Raw genomic sequence first — 26,508 nt, 5'->3', positions numbered from 1 at the left:
CGCTTCTGGTGCAATGGAACATGGTAACGGAAGCCAGAGCACATGGAAATGCGTTTACCTTTCCGCCGCAGTGGTACCTATTTATCTACTTGCACTGGCGTGCTTTCAAACTGCTAGGTTGGCAGGAGCTGGGGCAGAACAGTGAGAGCTCACCCCATTGTGAGGATTTGAACTGCCGACCTTCCGATCAGCAAGCCCAAGAGGCTCAGTGGGGAAGCTGCCCTGGACTGGCTGTAAGTAAGAAGGCAGGTAGGGGCTGGCTGAGGGCAGACAGAGGCTGGTGGGACATTGGCATGTATCATTGCCTCCACTGCTAGTTAGTGTGTTAAGGACTGCAGTCTGAAAGTCAGGTGTTTTCGCTTCCCCGCTGATGTTCACATTCAGTTCAGCACTTTATTCCACCCACATTTGCGGCCTATAAATATCCAAGGTTCTGTCAGAAGCGTATCAGCACAGTTGCTGTGAAAAGGCTTCTTTTATATAGCTATTGATACAATGACCGTCTCTTTCTTTACCCAGAAAATGCCGTGACACTGAGAAGCAGAATGAGATCTGGGACAGCGAAGTTTTAAAAAGTTAGTTATCAATTTATAATGGAGGTGAAGAGGCACTGATTACTGCAAACTCCAGATCAGGAGAACATTCCACAGCGGTTTTTATTCCTCCCTGCTCTCTCGACAAAGCACAGAGCAGTACGTTAACACACACACACACACACACACACACACACACACACACACACACACACACAGAGATTCTTTCATATCTGGTGCAGAACAAATGTGTTAATTCGAAACATTTTAAAATGTAGCCGGGGTGGTGGTGCTGGTCCTCTTTTTAAAAGGATTCCCTTCCTGAAGAAATACTGAACAAATAGGTGCATGCCATGCTACACAAACAACTTTCCAGCTGTTTCCTTGCATCACAATTCAGCCCAAGACACTCTTACCGAGAGAAGTGTATGTAAAAGCAGGTATAAGCAGACAAATCTTGGGGTTTCTGGGTGCTAGAAACACTGCTCCCCATCACTTACTGGCATTCCAAAAAAATCCCCTAACATTCATTATGTAGTAACTTGGATTTATATTTAAAAAATGCAACTACGTTTATTCGAAAATGCAAAAAAAAGGACAAATTTGGGGTGATAGTTGGGTGGAATCATTTGGTCTGATCTCTGATAATGTGCTTCTTATGTGTGAAATCCATGCTGTATTAATTTGTTTAGAAATAAATTCACTTATTAATAATTAACTAGAATTACATACTTGTTAATATAGATATGATGAAACACCTCATTAAAACTCAAGTATTAATTAATATAAATATTTCATTAAATGGTCACATAGCCAGTTCTAATAATTACCACACACACACACATTGGATTTTTTTATAGCAGCAAAGCTTGTCCTTAAGTCTGTTATTTCCAATTCTCTTTTATACATATAGAATTGTGAGTTTCCAGTTATCCATTTCTCCCTTTATTATTTTATATGGGTGTATTATGCCAGCTAATTTAATGATATCCAATTGTTCCCAGAGTTACCTAATCAATTCTTGGGGGGTTTCTTTGCTGCTTGAGTTTGTTTCAACATTTTAGCATACGTATATTCTTTCTGGAGTTGATATATACAGTATCTTGGCTTGATGCTTTCTAATAGTCATGTCACCCTGTGTATTATTTAGAAAGTGTAATAAATGTTCTGCTGCTCATGCCTGAAACTGAAACATTTCATTAAAAATAGTTGTTACTGATTGTCAATATGCTTTGGCCCTTCAATTTGTAAATATCTGAAAGCATGGTACATACAGTATGATGCTCTCCATGGTTCTGAACATAAATTTGCTATAAACAGCTCCTGGCAATACTTTATATCAGTTTAATGTGGGTGGCTCACATTGCTGAAAGCATCCTTAGGACTGATGCCCAAATTATATTTTTGTACTTACTTGAGGATGCGTGCATGTAATGATGTGGCGTTGGCCACAGATGGAATTTTCATTTTGATTTGTACAGAAAGAAGCCCATCCAAGTCTTCAGGGAGACAAAACACACACACACTACATTACTATTATTATTATTATTATTATTACAGCCATTCCCGTGGCTTGCAATATCTGCATGACTCTCTGCTGGTTGACTATACATTAATTACTCTGCTTTAAAGCCATTGGTTTTATTTTTTGGCTATGCTTATATTTTTATGGTTGCCTTCAGAAGTCCTTTTTAAGGAGTTAAAGGGAGGATATAAAATATTTGAGATGTAGAATTAGAGACACGAGCCCTATTCAATCATTGCCCTTATGCAGTTAACAATTGTACAAGGAGGAGAGTGGTTAATTGCTACCATGCCCATCTCATTCCACAACAATAGTTTGGTTTGCACTGTAAACACAGGCAACAGTTAAAACATCCCAGCTCTTCCTCTGGTTTGCCTTTTGCTCTCTTCCTTGAAAACAATGATCTTTAAGGTTTGTTGGCCTCATTGAGCAGATGGAATCAGCAATTCCGAGTGCAAGGAATTCTCCACAGCAGTGGAGGCACTGAGAGAATAATGGTATACAAAGTGATCCCCACCCAGCCAACTTGCATCAGCACCATTGCTGCCTCACCATGCCTTTGAGAGAAATGGCTCCTCCTTGGAAATAAATTAGGGAGCTTTGGGCCTGGATAGCACACAATATTTGCGTCCGAATATTAAGGTGAGGCTCCTCAGCAGCCAATTAGGGTTGGTGTGGTAGCATCCAGTCACATATGGTTTTCATCTAAATGGACATTCTTTGTTTGGCAGGGTGATTTCTAACGTAAAATTGCTTCCATCAGAGTCCTGATCTACTAAGACTAAAATCTGGAAGGCACCAGGGTGGTGATGGTGGCAGTGGGGCATTTGAATGGGTGGGAAGCATCTGAAGATGCCTTCTTGTAAGTTGAACATGAGTCTCCTGAACTACTGGGTGCAAGCCTGCCATCCTTTACAGTTTAGCACTTTACAGTGATGCACTGCAAGTAAAGAAATGAAGCTTTTTAAAATACTCACATTGTCACATTGTCCCGCTACCCCAGTACTGCCTACTCTGACCAATAGTGGTTGTCCAGTATCTTAGGCATCGCTTGCTACTTGAGATCCTTTTAGCTGGAAATGAACCTGGGACACTGAGATCCAGCGCCAAGGGCCTTTTGGCGGTTCCTTCACTGTGAGAAGCCAAGTTACAGGGAACCAGGCAGAGGGCCTTCTCGGTAGTGGTGTCTGCCCTGTGGAACGCTCTCCCATCAGATGCCAAAGAGATAAACAACTATCTGACATTTAGAAGACATCTGAAGGCAGCCCTGTTTAGGGAAGTTTTTTAATGACTGAGGTTTTAATGTATTTTTAATCTTTGTTAGAAGCCACCCAGAGTGGCTGGGGAAACCTAGCCAGATGGGCAGGGTATAAATAATAAATTATTATTATTATTATTATTATTATTATTATTATTATTATTATACCTCTGCATGTACAGTGGTACCTCAGGTTACATACGCTTCAGGTTATAGACTCCGCTAACCCAGAAATAGGGCTTCAGGTTAAGAATTTTGCTTCAGGATGAGAACAGAAATCATGCTCCGGCGTGGCGGCAGCAGGAAGCCCCATTAGCTAAAGTGGTGCTTCAGGTTAAGAACAGTTTCAGGTTAAGAACGGACCTCCGGAACGAATTAAGTACTTAACCCGAGGTACCACTGTAATGAAGTCTTCGTACTATGGTCCCTTTCCTTTAAGTGAAGACACAGTTGCCTTTGTGTTGCTTCTAAAGGGGAGCCAGGAGTTGCAAAACGTGCCTTGCCCAAGACTTTGGGATGGTAAAATGAACTGGATGCTTTCCAGGTCACTCTCAGTCACTGCGTTGCACAAAACCCACATTATGATTTAAGATAGAGGGAAGTGATTCGTCAGCATCCTGCTGATGTTGCGTGCAACATCAAATAGCTCTTTCCATTTTTATTAAGACTGCAAATCACAAAAACATGGGAAATCATTAACATTTTTTTCTTGATGAAAAATCCAGAAGCCTACCAATTTTATTTTTTAAAAAAAAAATGTAGAGGAGGCGAGATATTTAATTGTACCAAAAGATTATGTTATTCAAAAAGAGAGGTTTTTGTGATCCAAAACCTTGAGGGCATTCTCAGCCACTGAATTCTAAATTAGAGAAGGAGAATTAATTATCTGATCTCCCTCACCCCGCTGACAACTCTCTCTTTGTTGTGTGCTTGTTCTCTTCTGGTTTCGAGGGCTAGCTTTCATGTGGCTGGGACAGGATTCGACACCTTTCAATGCTCATTAGCCAACAGGACCTACATTTCACTTAATGCTTCATCTTGAGTTATGCTTCTGTGAAGAAAAAGGGCGTGATACTGCTGGTTAGCATTGCCCAACTCCTTTTGTGTCCTTGCTTGTCAGAAGTTGCAGAAACAATGAATGTGGAGCTCTGGAGATCCCAGAAGCTTCTGCTTCAACTGTCCTGCATTCCCTGGATTTGAAAATTCAATTTTCACATCTGAAAATAATGTGAAAATGACACCAACCACTGACAAACACGTTTGGTTGGGGGAAAAAAAATATCTAATCTGCCTTTGTTTAATCAAACTAAATTTCTATAAAATGCCATTGTGCTTTTATACATTTTTTATGACATAATCTAACCTCCCCAATTGATTTGATCAGAAAATTATGTTCTATTTTTAACTGCAGCCTCAAAATTACAACTTACAGTGTATAATGTAAAAGCCTCACAATTCCTGCACTGCAGGGGGTTGGGCTGGATTAGTCCCTTCCAAGTATGATTCTATAAAAAGCACCGTTTACTGACTGACCTAGATAATAAACTAATGAATGAAGAAAAGGTTTAGAAACTTGCATTTCTGTAGTCTGGTAAAGGAGGCATGTCTCAGACTAGTCGTTTGATCAGCATACATGATAATGAACAATGATCACTATGTAGAGAGTAACATCATTGGCAAGATAATAATAATACTCAGTCCTTTTTTTCAGGGAGTACTTAAGGGTACAGTACCAACACCTCTTTTAGTTGTTGTTCAAAAATGTGGCAAATATTGCAACAACTTCATGGTATTTTTCTACGGAGGGAAAACACTGATAATACTTATTAATATCTAATAATACCATATAGCGCTTTTGAAGTGTTCAGAACATTTTACATACAGATGGGCAGGGTATAAATAAATGGTGGTGGTGATGATGATGATGTAATCCTTACCACAATCTTGTAGGATACGTCAGTATTCATTATGCTCTATATTGTAGATGATAGGGTCTGCGGAACGAGAACAGCTTAACACCACTGTGAGAATTCATGGCTGAAGTCAGATGTGAACCAGAGAACTTCTGATCTGCAGTTCAGTCTCTTAGCCACTGAAGAAGAAGAAGAGTTTGGATTTGATATCCCGCTTTATCACTACCCGAAGGAGTCTCAAAGCGGCTAACATTCTCCCTTCCCTTCCTCCCCCACAACACACACTCTGTGAGGTGAGTGGGGCTGAGAGACTTCAAAGAAGTGTGACTGGCCCATGGTCACCCAGGAGCTGCATGTGGAGGAGTGAGGAAGTGAACCCGGTTCACCAGATTAGGAGTCCACCGCTCTTAACCACTACACCACACTGGCTCCATGCTGCAACAAAGAGATTTTACAGAAACCTCCCATGCAGTATCACACACCCATGCCAATATTTTATTTCTTAATTACATTCACTGCCTTTCTGTTCTTCCAAAGAGGTCAGGCAACCATATATAGTGGCGTCTTGTACCCTCACAGCAACCCTGCAGGAAAGGTTAGGCTGTTACCTGACCAGCTACATCACCGGCCCTGAACTTGTGGGTCAGGACAATTGTGAAGTAAGTCACACCAGGTGTACCACCACCATCTTCTTTAAACTTTTAGAAATGTGCTTTCTTTTAAAGCAGGGGTGAAGGGATTCTGCATTGTTGGACTACAACTCCCAACAGCCCCAGCCAGAATGGCCAATGGTCAGGGATGATGGGAATTTTGCCCAACAACATAGGGAGGGGCACAGGTTCCCCATCCCTGTTTTAAAGACAAAGGGTTAAAAAAAAGTAAAGCAGAGAAATGGGAGAAATGGAAAGAAATAAAGAGAAAAGTGGATGCAATGGTGGTGGTGTGGCAAGAGGTGAAAGACAAACAGAAATAGAAATAAATTAAAAGCAGTTCCCAGGCTGGGATTAAAGGTAGATTTCCACCTGAAAAGGTTGAAGATGGGGCGAGAAATGGTCTTGAGAAGAAGAACATGATGTTCAAAACTCTGATCAGCTCACAGGAATTGGTGTATATATGACTTTAAGAAATAGACAAATATACAAAGTTTTCATATCACTTCTACCCTTTCTGCATGGATTGAAGGAAGGACCTTACACATCTGCCACGTATCCCGTGCATGGGGAGGATTTTGGGGCCCACTGTCAGACTGAGCAAAGAGATGCTCGGGTCTGTTTGATTCGCCTTGTGCAGACTGAGCATGCTCTCAAGACTCCCGTGTAACTGTGCCTTACAGGAAAAGGTGACAAACAAGCTGTCTTTGTGGGAGGTTGTCTGCCAGACTGATCTCCCTTTTTAAAAGACACCTGACACAGGCTGTCTTAATCAACCCAAACCCTCTAAGCTGTTTACAGAATATAGATACATACAATACATATGTTTTTATGAATACATACATCATAAAGCACCCAATAAAATCAAACACTACAAATTGACATAAAGTTTTAGCAAAACATGAATAAAATCAGCAGGTTTAAAACATATCTGCACAATAAATTAAAATTGCATGCCTGTGTAGGCTTGCCTAACCAAAAATGCTTTTAGCAGGCGCCATAAATAATACTGTGAAGGTGTCTGCCTACAGCTCCAGCTCCACAGCATCCATCTACCCTACATTTTTACAATTAGCCCTTCTTCAGATCCTCAGTGGGCTACGCTTGTCTTGGAAGGTGCAGAGGTTAGGGTTAGGTTAGAGGTTAGGGTTACCTCTTTATACACAGAGTTTAGGCATGGTAGTACTCATAATTGGTTTTAAAATGCACACATTTTGTGCAGAAGAGATTTCTCCTTCATGTATGCTTGAAAACCACAGGCATTTTCTGCTACTTCCCTATTATAGCCAACAGTCATGGGAAGCAATGTAGATGAAACACATTCAAGAATTTAATGTCAGGATCCTCTGTTCTCCCTTTCGTTTGCACCATTCATTTAATGTAGCAATGTTGCTCCTGAATCCCAGGCATAGGACTGAAGAACAATTCACTCACAGCTTACATTAGTCCCGGGACATTATTTAAGATTAAGCCCAGGGTTGTATCCCCATCTAGTCAGTTATGTGACCAACTGGCCTACGGCCTATAAAAGTGACCACTTTTTTCCAGACTGAAACATGCCTATGTGAATGTAATTGAACTCACCCATTGCTATAACGTTTCTTCCTTTGGATGAATCCTTGATTTCATTCTTCATATTGAGATCACCATGAGCATTTGGTCTTCTGCTGGGGTGGGGAAGAGCACATCCCTGGGGCTAAATTACTCTTGGCACCCACAACGATTCTCACTGCGTCCCCACAGAGGCTGCTAGATTTGTTTTCTTCCTCAGCAGCTGTTAGCACTACTTCAGTAATACTCAGCAGATTAAAGTAGCCTGCATTTAATTAATTGCAATAAGCTACTGTAGTTGCTGTGGGCTTTTTTCCCCTTCCTAAGAGAGAGTTGGGCACTCTGAACAGTATTTTGATTTCCAAATGTAAAGCGGCAAGGCTAGCTGTGGCTCCTCTAGTGCACCAGGGTGCAGAATTGGCCAAACTGTTTCCCCAATTTTCTTGCTGAGGCCTCCCTGGAGCCACCTCTCCCCAGTAACATTGCTGAAGTGCTTCCCTCCCCTCTATATCTGCCATCTGCCGTAGATGTTTAAGTTGAGTTTTCTGCGTTGTGGGGCCTTGGACTAATGACCCTTGGGGTCTCTTCCAGCTCTACAACTCTATGATTCTATTTTTCAAATGCTGCAGCAGTGCAAACAATGAATCACCAATCACACACCCACATCCAAAATCACAGAGCTAAGAGTTTGTGGGTGCCAGACTCCCCTAAATTCCTGGGTTCAGTAAGTGTTAGAATTTAATCAATGTCTGGAGTCTAACTGGATGCCACACTCCTAAGCCCTGTACGCAGCTTCCTGTGTTCAGGAGATCACCTAGGACAGGCATAGGCAAATTCGGCCCTCCAGCTGTTTTGGGACTACAATTCCCATCATCCCTGACCACTGGTCCTGTTAGCTAGGGATGATGGGAGTTGTAGTCCCAAAATATCTGGAGGGCCAAGTTTGCCCATGCTTGACCTAGGAGATGAGCCATTAAGGAAAGGTAATAGGCCATTAAGAAAATGAATAGGAGAGTGGGCTCAGAGTTAGTTAAAAGACAAAGTCAGAGTTGAGAGTTTGCTGTGATGTGAGCTAGAGGAAAAAAGGTTGCAGGCTCTTAAAGGGAGCAAGCTGTAGAGGCTAGAAGATCACGATGGTTGAGTTCTGTTTGCATACAAGGCTGTGGCTGTGGACACGGGGGAGGGGGGACAAGACCCTTTGGGAGTGTTGATGCTGTGAACCCCTCCATCGTAGGCTCAGGAACTGACCTGGCAACAGCACAAAGCTTTCATACTTAGATACGTATAGAAAAGGTGTAGGACAGTTGAGAAGAGTGCTGGACTGAGAGCCAGGAGATTTGGACTCAAGTTGCATAGCTAAGAAGGGATTTATCAGCTGACCTTGAGATGGTCTCTCTCTCTCTCTCTCTCTCCTGCCTCCCCTTCAGTTCAGCAGTTTACTGTGAAGATAGAAACAAGGGGAGGAGGCACCATGGGGTGGAGGGAGATGCTCAGTTTGATCTAAAGCCAAGCAATCCATTACAGTGTGGCTAACGTTTGGAACCAATTTATTTTCATAGAGGCACTCCACCTGAGAAGAAATCATCTTGAATGATAGTTATCACTTCCCCTCCCCCCCAACTAAAATAAAAAGTATTGAAGCAACATATAATTAAGCATAAATGTAATATCAACCCCCCCCCCCATGACAGATCAGTTATAATGGGTCTAAAATTGATCTGGTGCTCTCTCTGAAAGCATCACTTTTATTATGGTTTTTTTTTTCATAGCAGGAAACCATTAAGATGGATGTGAAAAACGTGCATCCAATTAGCATTGCAGAGCTCAATAAATATTAGGAGGACTGGTTTCTCTTTTCCCAGACTCTTACCCCTATTCGTATAAAATCACAGACCTGGAAAGACTCCAAAAGTCATCTAGCCCACCCTTCCTGATACAGGAAATGCACTATCAACTTCAGTGGGCCCACAACCACATGCCACCTGTCTGCTTCCAGCCATCCAGGGCTGCATTCACTTGTGGGGTTTGTTGTCTTAGTTTAACTGTTTATAAGGCTAGAGCTTCTTGGTTTTTTAACATTCCATTCATGCTACACAGACACATTCCATTACATCTTGCCCTCTGCTCTGCCGTGTTGTGGTAAATGTCATTCACATGGCAAGAACAAGCAGCAAACATCAACAGAGGTCAACTGAGATGTTGGTTTCGGCCACCCTGTATGCACATGATTCACTGTGACCCTCTCCCTCTATATGCTACCATTCTTCTAGGCAGAAATTTCTAGGCCAAAATACCAGTGTGCTCTTGACAGGCAAAAAGAAGAGAGAGAGAAAAGAAACAGCGTGAGCCTTGAAATGGGTGGAGAGTTCAATGCATGCTGGTATATCAGCTCATGACTCAACAACTCTGGTGTGAGCCCATGAAAACGGAAGGGGAAATTGCCAGGCAAAATTCCCACAATTTTCTAAGGGATTGCTTTTTCCTGGAATCATATAACACAAGTGCTAAACTTGTGCAATATTCCCTCAGTTTTCTAAGGGGCTTCTGTGCCGTGTGAAAACTCAGAAATAATGCACAAATCATCAGTTAGGGAAATGTTGGGGAAATGGACTATACCGTAGTGTAAATGCAGCCCAGAGCTGGCTGTTAACCTCCTCTTCTGTCCCAATAGCGCATGGAAGAGGATACTCACACAATCAGAAATAGGCTGGATCTAGACATATTAAAAAAGTGTTTCAGGAAAATGCATTCTAAACTTCGTAAAGGGAAATCGTGTTGGTGAAAAACGGGACTCTACAGCGCCATCTGGTGTCACAGTGTTATAAGCCTTATAAAATGCTTTTCCTTTACCAATGCAGCTGAGTCTCTAGTTGGCTTTGCCTGTCATTGGCTATGGCTCTGCCTACTGTTCGTCTCCCTGCCTTCTGCTCTACCAGCCTCAATGGGCACCACTCACCACTGAGAGTCCACATCTTCTGAAGCTATGTATTCCGCTTTTGAACAGTCCATAACATCAAGATGGTCTGCTTAGAGCCCTGGGAGTACTGTGTGAGAATGATGTTTGAGTGAAACATTCCATAATCCCGGGTAAGTGTGTTTATTGTATACTGTTTGTATGTTGCTAGGTTTCTTTGTATAATTATGCCACCTATAGTTGTGCTTACAGCTAATGATCTACTGCCGCCACCACCACCAATAACAACAAAAACCCACAGCTGCGCAGGCTGCACATGAAAGACTTGAAAGTATTTCCTCAGGAATGTGGTGCTTTCACTCTTCCCAAGTATGCTAGACCAAATGGAAGGGATTGAAAAAGACAAATTAGTCAAAACAGTCTTTCATCTGGTGTTCTGTCTTCTGAAATAGATTACAGTCTGACATTTAATTTTAACATTATTATTGTTTGTGTTCTGCATGGTTTTTATGCATGGCACCTTTCCCTGTCATTCTGAGGCAGATGTGGCGGTTTCATCTGACAGTGAATAAGCCTGGATTTAGACAAAACTGAGCTGTTGTTGTTTACATTTGTCAGTCATGTTGTACAAAAAAAAGTCTCAAAGCAACTTAGCAAGATAAAATGCAAAGAATGTACAATACCAAATTCCTAAGATTCCCACAACACAAAATTCAGCCAACAACACAATAAGAAGGACATGTCCTATTCCACCCACTAAAAGATAAGTGCTACAATAGAGGGTAACTGGGCCACCAAATGCCTGCGGAAATAAAATTGTCACTGGTGCCTAACAACTGACGATGGTGCCAGGCACATTCCACAAATGAGGGGCCACCAATGAAGAGGCCTATTTTCTCTCAGATGAGGCACAAAGAGAAGGGTGTCATGTCACTTGTGTTGGATGGCCCTATGACTGGGAAAGTCATGGATATGCATGCAGCAGATGGATCACAAGGCCCCGGCCCAGTTTAAAAGCATCACCCTATACTACACTGCCTTACATCACCTGACTTTCATTTAAAGGTGAATTTCCAAATAGAAAAGCACAATGTCATAATTCAAAACAATTTCTTAACAATCAAAACAATTCTAGTCACTACAACCACAGGCAATATAAAATGACTAAACAGAAGGGTGGTTAATCAGAGTTCTCCAAAACATGGCTGAAAAGGTGTGCCTTAAGCACACATTTTAAACATATACAGAGTTGGCACCTGACACAAATCTAAAGACAAAGGGATCCAAAGCCTGGGTGCTACCACAGAAAAGGCCCCGTGGCATGCCAGCACCCGTCAAATGAGGGAAGTGGAATTCCTAGCAAGGCATCTCCTACCATTCTTAACTCCAGGGCTGACCTGCATGGCCTGAATTATTACCTCAGTTTGATACAGTGGTAGGTAGAATATTAGACTTGGACAAGGGAAGCTGGGTGGCTGTTGGATGATATGGGAGCAGCCATACTAAACTAACCTACCTAACTTTCACACCAGTTTTCACGAAGCTAAAATTGAATAGCCCCATGTACGGTGGGATACAAATATGGGAAAAGTTTGCTTTTCTACCAATAATCAAAGAAACACATGAGGAGGTATCGGGAAGTTCAGACCTTTCCTGACGTTCTCTCTGGAGAGAATCACATAGTTGTTTTATTGCAATGGGGTAACTTGTGTCTTTCAGTGTTTTCTTGCTGATCCACTGGCAGGCAGAAGCTGTAAGTTGTGAATCTGATTTCCAGGAAGAGGAAACACATCCGTGAGCGAGCAATGTTTGGGTGCAGCAGCTGGAGGGGAACCAGCTGTTCCTTCCCAGGAACATACAGGAACCAGCTGTTCCTTCTCAGAAAAGAGCTTGAGACAGAAGCAAGCATTAACTGTCTTTGCCCAACCCCTTCCTATCCCTGCACTTAGCCAGTTGTCAGTCACTTAGCCTGACAATCCCTGCACTTAGCCAGGATGCACCTTCATGTTTCATCATCAACACTGCACTATAAAGTTTGTGGTGTTCGGTTTTTCTGAGACGCTCGAATCGTGGTGACAAAAAACTACCTATAAACTCTCTGAGTCATTTATAATAGAAAGGTAGCAGCAGGTTTCATGGTATTACCCAGGGATATGATCAGCCTTTGTTTGCAGTCATTACAAGCAGAAGCAAATTCCCTTTGTTAGATGACAGAATGTGTCAGCAAATTATGCCTCCCTCAATAGATCATTATTTCTCCCTCAGAAAGCAGGGTTTGCAGAAACCTGATACTTTACACCTTGAGGGAAATGACTCACAAAGCATCTTCCAGATATCTTCCCAACTCCTGAAGGCAGCGGTATCTGAGGCCTGCTCTCTGAAGCTGGATTAAGTCAACGCAATAAAATAACAAGCACAAAGCCTTTGTCATTTCAGTCCATTACCTAGTTAAGCAGAAGTGTTTAGTTCATGAGTCCAAACAAGACTGGGGTTATGAAGATTAGTAGGTGTCACGGCCTTGATGAGTTACTGCTTCTCTCTTTTAATGATTTGGCATGTGTCTTACGTTACAGAGGACAGTCCTCTGTTTGAAGGACTGTGCAGGAAAAGTCCATTTTAGAGATAAAGGACCTAAGGAAGGCAGAGCAGGGGCCTTGGTGCTGCCTAGCAACATCTGGACAGCAGGTGTAGCAGGTACATAAAATGTTACAGGGTGCCTGAAGACAGGATCTTTTTTTAAAAAAATTAATAAATTGCAGTCATCTTCTATAACATGTCATTGACACAAGAACCCTGTCTGAGTATTATTTTTCTTTATTAGTTGTCCCATGATGCTTCTCCAGTGTTGTTGCATTATTGTTTAGAGAGACCCTCTTGAAGTATAGATAAAGGTAAAAGATAGATGACCCCCTGGATGGTTAAATCCATTGAATTTGACTATGGGGTGCGGTGCTCATCTCGCCTTCAGGCCGAAGGAGCCAACGTTTGTCCACAAACAGCTTTCCAGGTCATGTGGCCAGCATGACTAAACCACTTCTGGTGCAATGGGACACTGTGACGGAAACCAGAGCACATGGAAACGCCATTTACGTTCCTTCCACAGCAGTACCTATTTATCTACTCACGCTGGTGTGTTTTCGAACTGCTAGGTTGGCAGGAGCTGGGACAGAGCAACAGGAGCTCACTCTGTCGTGGGGATTTGAACCACTGACCTTGTGATTGGCAAGCCCAAGAGGCTTGGTGGTTTAGACCACAGAGTCCCCTGCGTCCCCTTCACCTTTACATCCTGAAGTATAGTGCAACAACAGCGAGACAAGAAAAAAACTGATATTTTTCGTATAAGAAGTTATAAGAGTCCAGCAGGAAGTTACAGTATATTCACAGACAGGAAATGAAGTAGTATGCTTAGAGGTACCAGCCTGTTGGTTTTGGAATCAAGGTGCTCATACATAGAATCATAGAATTATAGAGTTGGAAGGGACCCAGATGGTCATCTAGTCCAACCCCCTGCAAAGTAAGACACCTGCCCACAGCCGTCCCTGGGTGGGCTCGAACCACCAACCTTCTGGTTAACAGCCAGATGCACTACCCATTGTGCTACAAGGATGTACTATATTGCAATTTTGCCCTCTTGTCCTTAAAGAGCACTATTAGAGGCCCTAAATGAGTGGTTGTGTGTGTGTTTCATTAAACAGACTTGTATATTCTAGAGAGAATATCAGATTCTGGGGTGTGCAAACAAGATCCCTATTATGAATAAAACCAGACGGCCTTTGTTTTTATTAGGGCCTGTGATATATGGAAGAAATTATGCTCCCTGGTGATTTAATTAGACTTCTCTGCTTTGCCTTGCCAGTCAGTGTGGAGTCTTCAAATATCCTGATCAGTATTCAAGGTTGATATTCAGAAATACTGCTACATTAGTGGGTTTGTGTTTTTTAAAAAATCTCTTTCAGTTCTGAAATAAGATGCTAAATATTGATTTATTTTTTTAAGACAGAAAGATGAATGGTATATCCTTGTGGAGACCTTCTCTTTTGAAATATTCCAAGCATGCTTTGTCTCCTTGTAACATTTAACAGAGAAATAAAGAAGCTTGGAATAATACCAGCAGGAATGTGCTGATAAGTAAGTATAAAAGGGCCATAAAATATTTGTGACTTGTCTGGACTTCCTGGGAAGCTAAGCTGCTATCCAATCTCCCTATAAAAGGCAGGGCATTTAATATGTGCACAGTAGACCACAATTAGATAGATAATGTGGTGGTTTCATGACTCAGAAATTTAGATGCTTCCAAGTGTGTGTTCTGAACAGGAAAACAAGACAATGCATAACTTTTAATGGGGTGCAAAAAAAATTATTTTGATGATGATGCAAAATTCAGGAGTCAGTGAAGTTTTGTAGGAGAGGGGGAGAGATGTAGATTAGAGCTTGTGGAAGGCAGTGTCTTTATGAGTTTGTCCTGGTCTGTTTCATGCTCTGCCAGTAGCCACTTGAACATTCCTCAATTGGAAAGACTAGTGACCCTGTACGATGTAAGCTGAATTGCACTGAAAGTGACTGAGGAAGCTGACAAAGGAAAGAGACAAGGAAGGGATTAGGGAAGTAAGAGAAAGGGGGAACATGACCCTTCCACTGGCTCAGCTGAGAAACCATCAGGCTCTTCCTCAAGTGACACCTATGCCTAGAAAGTCCAAGTCCAAGCAGTTTCCTACTTACCTTGTGCTTTCTAGGCTCAGGTCTCAGCGGTTTTGCTCTGCCACTTTCCCCTGGAAAACCCGCTCTTTGGCACTAAGTCGGAACAAAGAGCAGTCTGCAGAAAATCCCATTTCTGTTTGTTCCAATTCAGCGCTAAACCACGTGTTTCCATGGAGGAAAGCATTAGGGCAAACAGAACTGTGGTTGAGCCCTAGATCTCTTTTGAAGCCATTCAAGCTGATTCATTTCCTGAATCTTCCAGTGTTCAGTTTCTGACAGAAGGAGAAAAACTTTCCTCTATCCACTTTCTCTACACTGTGCATTATTTCACACACTTCTATCACGTCTTCTCATATTCACCATTTCTCTAAACTAAAAAGCCCCAGAGATTGTAGAATTTTCTTATTGAGGAGTTGCTCAATCCCCCAAAATCATTTTGCTTGCCTTTTTCTGAACCTTTTCCAGATCTGCAATATCCTTTTTGAGCTACTTTTTTATTTAATGTTGGTGCCGAGTTCAGAATGTATATGATTCATCCGCCATTTTTTGTCTTTGTAAAGTCAGTTGTAGTACTATGTGTTTTCCTTAACAAATGATGCAGATGCTGTTAACTCAGTCACTATTTCCCCCTAGTGGTTGTTCAGAAAATGCATTCCTAAATGAGACACCCAGATGTCGAATAAGCCTGAAAAAAACTTAGTTATATGAAGTGAATGGACTAAGGATCAGCTGTCTGTCAACAGGGAAGGCCCTTGTCTGATATGTAACACAAGAGAATTATAAACAGGAGGTACACCCAATTTCTTCATGATACCAAATGCGTTGTTTCTAATGTTAGTCATACTCATTATATTAGTCAGACCCATTAAAATTAATGGACTTGGTTAATTTAGGTTTATTCATTTCTGTGGGTCTACTCTGAGTAGAAGTTAGTTGGATGCAATCTAGGGGCTCTTGCTTATGCCCAAGTAACTGAAGTAATTAAGAGTACAATGGAACTTCATATGACTAAAAGATCTCATTTTGGGTCATGATTATGATTCTATGTTCATAACTCTTTGATTACACATGTAGACACATGCATTAACATGTAAGGTATGTTGATCACAGGCATAAGTAGACCTGGCAACAGTCTTCATGGAAAAGTCATTTTAAAAGTTGTGCAAGACAGAAACAGCATTAAATGAAAAATAGTAATAGTAGTAGTGGTGGTAGTGGTAGTAGTAATAGTAATAATAATAATAATAATAATAATAATAATAATAATAATATTTATACCCCCGCCCATCTGGCTGGATTTCCCTAGCCACTCTGGGTGGCTCCCAGAACAAATAGCATTAAATGAAAAATACACCAGGACACAAAGCAGATCACACACTCCAGCATTTCATCAGAGGATGTGCCCCTTTTGCCAGAAATGTCCTAATAAGAGGAGAATGAGACAAGCGTTTTTGTTTGAATAAGCTAATGTTGTGTACTGGCTGGCAGAGAACAAACCATTGCATTGCTGAAAATAGACTTGCCCACATTATCCACCGCTTTAAAGCTCTGTGTCTGAGCACCCCTGTTTTGAATCTGGAGGTTTCCCCGTGAAAACCTGCTCTTTAGAACTCAATTGGAGCAGACGTCAATCTACGGAAAACCGAAACTGATGTTTGCTGGGAATTGTCTGTAGATTCTCCTAGCCCTGCCTCAGTTGTCAAGGAAGGAAGTCATTGGACAAGTGACAGCAGATGTCGATGACAAAACGTCTTTCTTCAGTAACAAGCAGGGAGGGGGAAAGCAGAGCCATGAAACAGCCTGAGGTTGCCATAAACCTCCGTCTTTTCCACACACACAACAGGAACCTCATAGGGGGAATTGCTGAAAATAGGTCATCGGATAGTAGGTGTGTATATAAGTGATATATACCAAAATGTTGGACTAGTATAGGTCAGTGGAGTTCATGTAGCTGGCATAATAATGTATTCTGAGTCCACAACAGAATTATTATATGGTAATCAGAACATCATTGATCCAACAATCTCTGTTCTCCTTCACATCACTCACAAAGAAACAGCTTTAATGCTTTGTTGGACATAAGGCCTCTATTTACAATTGCTTGGTTGCCTGTTGGGTTAGAATGTGAGAGTTTGACTCTCATAGGCATAGAAATCCAGATCCAAACCTTGGCTCTTGATCTCTTTTCATTCATCCAAGTGCAGGATCACACTAACGAGAAGCTGAGAAAGGTGTAACTTTCTTCCTGTCCCTTTTTTCCAGAGTTCATAACAAACGTTACGCTCATCCACTTTCTTTCCTAGATTACGGTATTTCACGTCTCTAGATTAGGAGTATTAGGCACTAGTGATTTCTGTGTCTCCTTATATGCTGCTCCACATTATTTGCCACACCTCTGATTTATGCAGGCTTTGTTTCTTGTAATAAACCACCTCTTTTGAATAGTCTTGTGTGAGCTCATGTTCTTGACAGTAATAAAGACTGGGTAGACACACAAGGGAACAGAGCTCAAATGTTTCACCTGCAAATGTTCCTGCCTCCTGTGTGTTTTGGAGTCATGTTTCACCTGCAAATGTTCCTGTGTGTTTTGGGGTCATGTACACGCACATGCACGCTCCTACATACATGACAGCCCTTCCTCAGCAAGAGCTCAGGATGTTGCATATCAAACAAAGGAAAAGACTACAACAACCTATCTATAGATACTAAAATTTTAGTACCAGACCATAAACACTGCAGGTGAGGAATGCAGCTCTTATTTATGAAACTTCAGGCAAATAAAAATGTTTCCAGGTGGCATCTGGAACTTAGCAATGTGGGAGACAGATACATCTCTAAGAAGAGATAATTCTAGAGTTGAGAACTTACCTTGGGAACTTACCTTGGAGAAGGTCCATCTACATGTCTTCTAACCCCAGATTCCGGCAGTTCCTGCAAGCAGGGGAGGCCCTCGCACACTGATCTTAAATATTGATTTGGTTGGCATTGGAGGAGGAGCTCCTTAGGATGATTGGATCCCAAGCTATGTAGGGCCTTGGTTCACCAACACCTTGATTCGAGCCTGGTAGCATGCAGTCAGTCAAGGCAGAGATATTTTTGGACAGGTGTTATGGAATCCCAACCCATTTAATAACCTGCTGGTCACACAGTTGGACCATTGTAAGGTGCATTACAGGCTAGTTTGCACAGGTGAACATCCACCCTCCTGGAGATCCAGGCCTTTGAATGTATCACACATTGTACTCCTAGCTCATGCCTGTTGGGCACACCTGTCTTGTGTAATGACTTGCCAAGGCAAGAAGGTGCATCTGACCATGTGGCTAACTTTCCTAGCTTGGTACACATTGAAATGCTGACATGGCAAGCAGACTTACAAAGGCAATTTTGATTTTGGGGATCTTTTTCAAGGGCTGTTGGTATGCTGCCCAAGCAATAAGCAGCAAGCAGGATCACTAGGGACGCGATGTGCATCAGGTTCAGCATCCTTGCCACAAACTAGCTGCAGGGAAGGGAGCTGGTCGCATCTGAAAAGAAGTTTATGATAAGCAGCCAGGCAGAAGGAGGGTGGCTAACAACCAGTCATCTGAGTTATGAGGCTGGTTTGGGCACTAGCTCTGTCCTGCTAAAGGACACTAGGGTCATATTCACCCCACACATTTAAAGCCCTCTTGTACCATTTAGGCTTCCCTCCAAAAAATCCTGGGAACTGTAGTTTGCCAAGGGTGCTGGGAATAATCCCAGGATTATTTAGGGGAAACCATGACTGTGACATAATTGTGATTTACATGGATGGTATGGATCTCTGGGTCCATGATTCTCTGGGGAATTGTCTTCTCCCATACCAACCACCTTCCACTCTGTGAGATGAGATTGCAGGCTCCAAACCATTCTGCCCAGGTATGACAAATTCCCTTCCCCACAGGCCAGGCATAGGCAAACTTGGCCCTCCAGCTGTTTTGAGACTACAGTTCCCATCATCCCTGACCACTGGTCCTGCTAGCTAGGGATGATGGGAGTTGTAGTCCCAAAACATCTGGAGGGCCGAATTTGCCTATGCCTGCCATAGGCTGTTGCAAGGATGGGAATGGGTCGGGAAGAACCTTATGGAGTCCATGAGAAAGGGTGGTGGACTTGCTGAGGGACTGATGGGCACTGTGTCCCACTTATGGAGGAGGCATGATGGCAAGAAGATAAAAGGGCTGCACCAATTATCAGTGAACATCTTGCCCTGGAAAGTACAGATAACCCCCTCTCTGGCCGTCTTTCGCTCACTGCTCTCATTTTGAAAAGAAATCTATCCATATTCTGCAAATAAAAGAATTAGTTTCATACTAAACTATATTACACTGAAATATGTTTACTTGTTTATCTGATGGCCCTTGAACCTTCCTGCCACACTTGCCATCCTCTCCTGCCCCCAGGCCCTTTGAGAACCGCTGAATTAAGATGGAGAGGAGAGAGAGATTTGTGTGTTGTTGGTAGGTTGGCGATTCCATTCTGAATCAGTCTGATATCTGTAATGGAAAAGCTATAGAGGCTCAACCAGTCTTTAGACTATGGCATGTCTAAAGTGAGGGAGTGGCTTAAGTACATGCAGGGCTTTTTCCATGGCAATGGGAATCCTGGCCAATCAGGGCTCTTGCCCTCATGGAGGTAACTCGGCAGGTGCAGAAGCTGCTCCCTTCAGACAGAGCCAACCATATGGGAGCACAGGGGACTGCCTGGCACTGAGTCAGTCCATTGGACTCTCTACGTTAGCACTGTCGGCACTGACTGGCAGCAGCTCTCCAGGGTTTCAGGCCAGGGACATTGCTGCCATATGCAGCAATACCATGGGATAGGGCTAGCCCTATAAGTTACTGATGGCCTCTTTACACATTCAGTGCCTAGGGGTTCTGGAAGCTGGAATAGGGTGATAGTGTACTTGTGAGCCTGGGAATTTCCTGGGTATTCCTCCAACATTTCACCAATGAATATAGGGACATCCTAAGGAAAAGCAGGACATTCCGGGATCAAATCAGAAATTGGGACAGCTTCTGTAAATCCAGGACTGTCCCTGGAAAATAGGAACATTTGGAGAGTCTCTTTTCCATGCCTTTACACCTTCAAGATAGCAACAAAGGAAGCTGCCTTATACTGACTCAGACTATAGGCCCATCTAGTTCAGTACCATCTCTACTGACAGTGGCTCTCTAGGGATTCAGACAGGAAATTTACCCCGCTGCATCTGGGGATGCCAGGAATTGAACTCAGGACCTTCTGCATGAAAGGCAAGTGCTGTACCACTAAGATACAAGCCTTCCCTGCGGAAATGTTACTGATAGACTAAAATATCCACTTTGGGCTGCCATCTTAAACATACCTAATACAGCGTAGACTCCACTGAGTACAGTAGGTCTTATTTCCAAGTAAACATGAATAGGATCGGTCTGTTGGAAGTCAAGATGATGCCAACATGCAGGGATGCCAACTTGAATAGAATATTGAGGGGGGAGAGAGAGAGAAGAAGAAGAGTTTGGATTTGATATCCACTTTATCACAACCCAAAGGAGTCTCAAAGCGGCTAACACTCTCCTTTCCCTTCCTCCCCCACAACAAACACTCTGTGAGGTGAGTGAGGCTGAGAGACTTCAAAGAAGTGTGACTGGCCCAAGGTCACCCAGCAGCTGCATGTGGAGGAGCGGAGACGCGAACCCAGTTCACCAGATTACGAGTCTACTGCTCTTAACCACTACACCACACTGCCCTGCATAATTGATCATGAGACATGGCACATGCATACCATTTGAGTGGCAATGCCCATCAACTTTAGGGCCCCCTAGGCCCTTCAAATATTTTATTGGGGAGCTGAAAGGACCTCGGCCCCTAGGAGTTGGCTCCTATGCTAACATGTTGCTGAGAGCAAGATAGCATGGTAGTTGTGTCATATTGACATGGATTCTAATGGATTCTGATGTCATGAATTCTAATATAATGAAAGAGGGGGCAAAAACAAAACAAAAAAACAAAATCTAAATACTTTTAAGCATTTATTTTTATTTTTGCTAACCCTATTATGTACAGTAGCCAGTGAAGCTCCAAATATTTCAAACATTCCCTAGAAACCAAAAGTTAGATTGGAGCATAAAATGGCACATATGTTAATTTATCAGCTTTTACCATTTGCTCTTGAAAATCAGCAGCAGAAAAATAATAATTAACTGCTAACAGCCGTTTTGTCTCATCTAATTCAAACCAAATGCATACACGACATAATTATTATACAGTTCTAGTTTTAAACAGAATAAGCAAAGTCATTGTTACACTAATCCTTTACCAAATTCTCCCACCTATCAAAATAGCAAAATATTATTTTATACATTTTTAAAAAGTTAATATGTCCATTCAGGGTAGTTTTACATATTTACACAAAAGCAGCACTTCATCAAAGAAGCTATCCAATTTTCTTAAAGGGAGCATTTGCAATGAAAGTTATGGCTGCAAGTCCTCATCCAGCCATTTTCACGCACAAATTCCATTGATTCCTGTAAGATGTATGCATGCATACGAACATGCAGAACCTTAAAATCCCACATACAGCCCCAAATCTTAATAGTAGATAATTCCTAATATTGCAATACTTAATTTCTAAAAGTCAAGTCATAAAAATGTTTAAAGGCTAAAAGTACAAATCCTTGTAATTGAATCCCTATGTTTATGAACAATTGTTGTACTATCTAGAACAGATTTTTAAAAATTGGATCACATCTATTGCCCCAGTCCATCTCTGTTTGCAGCCAATGAGAAGAAGGATCCGGCCCTTAATTTGAGGACACATGTGCCAAGAACAAGTGCTTTGATCATTAAGAAATATTTCGTACATTTCAACTAATCATAACATAGAATGCTACCTTGCATAAGGCAATACATGAACCTAACGATATAAAAACGCTTAAAGGCTTACATAAACTGACAATGAACGTTCCCTGGTATCTGTACCTGCAATAACAGTGCCACATCAAAATGCGGTAATGAGACGTCTTCAGCAAATGCAGTTTCTTTGTCTCCAGTTTCCTGAGTCTGATCCAAACAGGCTTTTGGTCAGGTGCTTTGTAAGCAGATTTAAAGAGCTCTGAAGAGGACGCTCTATAAAATGCATAGACCCACACCGTGAAGATCGTTCTGTGAAATGAATGATGTGCAGCTTCTGAATCTGCTGAAGCTTACCTTTACAATTATTATACAGATATTGATTCAGCTGATCTAAGAAAACAGCCGTGGTGACTATTCAGGCATTGAGGGAAGCGCAGCATATGCTATCCCGAACCGAGAAAAGGCTTGTTGATTTTTGCACTAGTGACTCAAATGCCTCAGATTAAAGCAGATGTGTTCTCTAACATGTAACATCTGGTATTCAGAGAAGCCTGTTCAGTACAGATGTAGGAAAAGATGCTCCTACACAGAATATCCTAGGCTTGTTGCTATGTGAGCATTCTGTCAGTGCAATGATTTCTGCTTACACCATTGAATATTCTCCCCCCCAGAAATCTGCTCTAGGCATTCCTCCAACCCTGTGGAGCAGATTTGGAAAAGGGTGTGGTATGAAAGGGGGCAGGAGGAGAGGGAGTGGGAAAGCAGAAAATCTTGCACTAACAGGACCTGTTAGTTGAAGCCTCCTAGATGCTGATGAGCACATCGGTACACAGCCAACATGTGTACAGAGTCAGTCTGAAGGGGTCCCTACACATGTGTGGATGTCCACATACAGGACTCCCTCCCTGGAAGAAGAATCTCTGCTGAGCAGGAATTGAGTCCCTGTGGGAACCACCCACCCATCCACACATAGTCCGATGATGATTGTGCATCACCCGGGTGCATGGCTAACCTATGTGTCAGCATTTGCCCAAGAGCCCATTTGCATAGACGTGCTGAATTTTAGGGAGATATGGCTTCATTATTTATACTTGGATTATATTTTTGTGTTTCTAAAGGCAGGTTTTAGTGTTAACTTGTTTTTTTCCCCCCAACATCAAACTCTTCCCTCCCCACCCAAAAAATTCTTGCTTTTGCGGAAAGATGCAGCTATCTAAAACCCGAATGAATACATCACACTATGATTTGCATGAAATCTATTTACAAAACATGCTAGCCACAATGCAAGCTGCTCTTAATAAATGTTAAAATCGCACTCAAATAAACAGTTTATTTTGTTGTAGCTTTTACTAACATCTCCTGTGGATTTCAATAGCGTATACATTTATTGATAAATAGATCGTAAGAAGATTGTATCCAACATTAGTCATACTTAGAGTAGACACAGTGAAATTAATGGACTTGACCAACTTATTTTGGGTCAATGGGTCTACTCTGTCAATGGATCTACTCTGAGCAAAATGTAGTTGGCTCCAATCTGTAGTTTGTGTTGATCTCAGACATGCTCCAAGAACCAGAATTAAGGAAGAACTGACATTCTAGTTTTTGACAAGACCAGTTTGTAGTTCATCTGGTTTTTTTTTTCTATTTGGTTTTGCGAAAGCAAACTATTGCACATCATTTCCATAAGAAAGACAGAGGTTAAAAATGGAATAAACTAGATCATCATAGCTAATTCCACTTACAGATGAAAACTGTAATGACTCTGAGCATGGCATGGTAATGTGTTTCTTATTGAATTTGAAACGAAATTGCTTATTTCAACTAGCAGTAAACCAGTCCCAGGGATGCTTTGTCATCAATTGCAGATACCTGAAGCAGTTTATTCATTCAATATGCATGGTCTATGGATAATGGGGCTACATTCAGCATTATAACATCTGCTCTTATTCATGCCACCAAGTGTGTTTGCAATCCTGCAAATGGTTGCTGTTGATGTGTGATACTGTTCATGCATGTGTAGCCAGTAGACCACTTCATAAAAATGAGTCACAGCATGCAAAAGGCACTGGTTCATTTGGAGGAATAAAGCCTTATTAGAATAAATAAACTAAAATGCTTGAGATAAGCAATGGAGTCTCATATTATTCACCACCCCTTTAGTATCCTTTGCAAAAATGACATTCATTTATCCTTTGAATTAACTGCTGCGCCATACAGTGTGGCAAATCAAGGACTATCTCCCCATCACATGTAACTGCTCAGTTACTAGAAACCTGCCACACACACAAACCAGCTGCATTTCTGTGTTTTGTGGAGACAAGAAAGCAAGTATAGACTCAGCAACACTCCATTGCTCTGAAATAAGTTTTAGCTACCTGAAAATTAGAAACATTTTTTGCTTATGATTTCTGACAAGCAAATTTACAAAGATGATTTATATCTCAAAACAACTCTGGAAAATCTATTTCCTGATGTTTGTATTTGACATACCATATATTCAAAATATTGTTTCGTGCAATCAGCCAGTATCAAATCTCCCCCTACCCCACCAAATTGTAACATGCCAAAATCCAAGCTGGGGAATGCAAGCCCAGCATGCATTAATTTAGCTGTCTACGCAGGACGTTTGATTTAAGAAAAGTACAAGATTAAAGGCCAGTTGGAAAGTGAGATTGGCATATCTTGGCTCCATCTTTCCCTTCCCCCACCACTGCAAAGGAGAAAGTGATGAGATGAGTTTCAGTAGAAATGACATCTATGGACGCAGCGCTAGATTTTTTTTTTTAAGTTTTAAAAATAAAGTCTTTGAAATAGTTATGACTAAATGTTGCAATGCTTACGGAGATTTCTGTGGGCCCCATGACAATTACCTGCTTTGCGTACAAGGTTAAGACAAACCATGGTTTAGCATGAACAGGGAAAACTTGCAGGTACATGGAGTGTTCCTCCTCAGTCCTGCTGCTACTGTACTCTCTAGGGTTAAGCCATGATTTGGTTTTGCGGCACGTCCAAACCTGGGCTTGCCTCACCCAACAAACCACAACAAAGCATGTGTCCGGGTTTGGCCATAATGCTAAGCCAAACCATGACTTAGTGTTGGATAGTGCAGCAGCAGCAGCAGCAGGACCAAGGGAGAAGAGCACTGCAGCTGCAGTTTCTACTCTGGGAACCTGAACATTTTACTTTGCATTATGTATGTACTGGGTGTGGATGTCTTTCAAAATGTTGCTGGTACCTATTAAAGATGTCTAGAAAAGGATGCTGTAATCACCCCCAAAATGCACCATGATGACACAGCTCTACTTTACATTTTCAGGTGAGGCAGTGGATGCACTGGACCATTGTCTTGCCTTGGTAATGGACTGGATATGAGCCAATGAACTGAAACTTAATCCAGATAAGACAGAGGCAGATGACTATTAGAGGGTGGTTCCCTCAACCAGAAGGGTGGGGTGTGGCCTACTCTGGATGGGATTATACTTTCTCAGAAGGAGCAGGAACATAGCTTGCGGGTACTCCTGGATCAATTAATGCAGCTTCAGGCTCAATTGGCCTTGGTTCTGTTGAGTGTTTTCCCCCAGTGCTTTCAACTTGTGGCCCAGTCATGCCCCTATTTGGACAGGGACTATTTGGATTACTGAAATGTGTCACACAGGGGGCTGCATACTGTTTGGAAACTGCAGCTGGTCCAAAATTCAGCAGCCTGATTGCTGATAGCCCAAATATATAAACACTCATGCTGGCGCAACTGCACTGGCTACCAATTGGTTTCTGGGCTCTATTTCTGGTTTCGACCTATAAAGCCTCAGGACCCCAATGACCTCAAGGACTGCCTCACCTCACACAAACTGACCTTGACCCTGTGGTCATCATGTGAGCCTTTCTCCATGTAGCTCCTCCATGGGAGGTGCAGAGGGTGGCAATACGAGAACAAGCCGTTTCAGTGGTGCCTCTCCACTTGTGGAATGCTCTACCCAGGGAGGCTTGCCATCTTTATCTATGTTTGGTACCAGGCAGAAACCTTTTTTAGCCCTGGATCTTGGCCCCTCTTTTGAGGGGTTTCAGGTCTATCTGATCTCTGTTAATGTGGCCTGTCTTTTTTACTTGTATAGATGTGTTTTAAAACTTTTATTTGTTGGGTTTATATTATTTTTGTAAGTTATTTCAAGTCACTTTTGTGATAAAAGAGACTAACGAACAAATAAACATGATTTTAATTAAACCAGATCTGCCACACAGTCAAGCATGCCAGGATCTGTATCTTATTGTGGTGCAATTTGCATTGTCATCAGTGCCAACAAGTGCTTTGTTTACAAGCTACGCAGGATTTGGGTTTCCAGCAGCAATATTCTGGTGGAATTGCACCATAGGGTTAGTGTATGTTCTCATGGATATGAATCTACAATACACAAAGACCTAGGAGACTGCAAAAAAATCAAACCAAATGAAATCAAAGTCAAAAGCCACACCACCCTGGAAGAGAATATTCTCAGTACAACTGGCAAAGTCAATTATGTTGTCTGAAATAGGTGTTTTTCCCCTCCACCTGGATGATGACAGAACACCACCCCATGCTGAAATCCCATTAGATTATAAAAAGGACAAAAGATC

The 26,508-nt window shown here is 42.0% G+C and overlaps 1 long non-coding RNA gene across 1 annotated transcript in view; it reads right to left on the bottom strand.

The window, feature by feature from the left end:
- Positions 1-18,272, bottom strand: part of LOC309366388 — a 49,868-nt gene extending 31,596 nt beyond the window's left edge. The window contains exon 1 of the long non-coding RNA XR_014166677.1: positions 17,924-18,272. This is a non-coding gene — a long non-coding RNA (uncharacterized lncRNA). The remainder of the gene's footprint in view (positions 1-17,923) is intronic.
- Positions 18,273-26,508: the final 8,236 nt, after the last annotated feature.

Source organism: Podarcis melisellensis (assembly GCF_964234715.1).
Source record: "Podarcis melisellensis genome assembly, chromosome: 3".
NCBI classification, from domain to species: domain Eukaryota; kingdom Metazoa; phylum Chordata; class Lepidosauria; order Squamata; family Lacertidae; genus Podarcis; species Podarcis melisellensis.
Note: the sequence above shows the minus strand (reverse complement) of the source record. Positions and strands in the feature narration are given on the sequence as shown.